This window comes from Seriola lalandi, unplaced genomic scaffold (genome assembly GCF_002814215.2).
Source record: "Seriola lalandi dorsalis isolate HSWRI2012SDOR001 ecotype SW California unplaced genomic scaffold, Sedor1 jcf7180002054954, whole genome shotgun sequence".
Taxonomy (NCBI): Eukaryota; Metazoa; Chordata; class Actinopteri; order Carangiformes; family Carangidae; genus Seriola; species Seriola lalandi.
Window position 1 is genome coordinate 961,686 of NW_019525505.1, and position 421 is coordinate 962,106.

The 421-nt window shown below is 33.7% G+C and overlaps 1 protein-coding gene across 1 annotated transcript in view; it reads left to right on the forward strand.

The window, feature by feature from the left end:
* The window catches only part of LOC111645608 (tubulin beta chain-like), a 12,970-nt gene that overhangs the window by 4,948 nt on the left and 7,601 nt on the right, over nt 1-421 (forward strand). The gene's annotated exons all lie outside the window — the stretch shown is intronic.

A 421-nucleotide genomic window follows, 5' to 3' on the forward strand; every position in this document is an offset into this window, starting at 1 on the left:
ATATGAGAAGCCTAAATACTACAGATGAAAAACTAAAGAAAACCAAAAGGCTGAAACATGAGTGAGACCATCCGACTGAGTATCAGTTGGATTAAACTTATAAAAAGTTCAGAAATGTAATAAAGGATCTGAAAACAGAGTGGTTTCTACAACGGTAAACAGCCACAATAGTTCATTTTACTATTAGATAAAATCGTGTAAAAGTGTTGTTGTTATATGTAGTTTTGTAATGCTTGGCTCCATCTAGTGGCCTTTTGCGGTACTACATGAACACACCAGCTGTTATACTAAAGTGATAATCTTGAGCTTTTCACACTAAACTGATGCACATGTAATTAATTTCTTGGTTCAGTCAAAGATCTGTAATTATTTCCAACAGAAACTGAATGACACGTTTACAATAGTCAAGGTTTTCACTCAA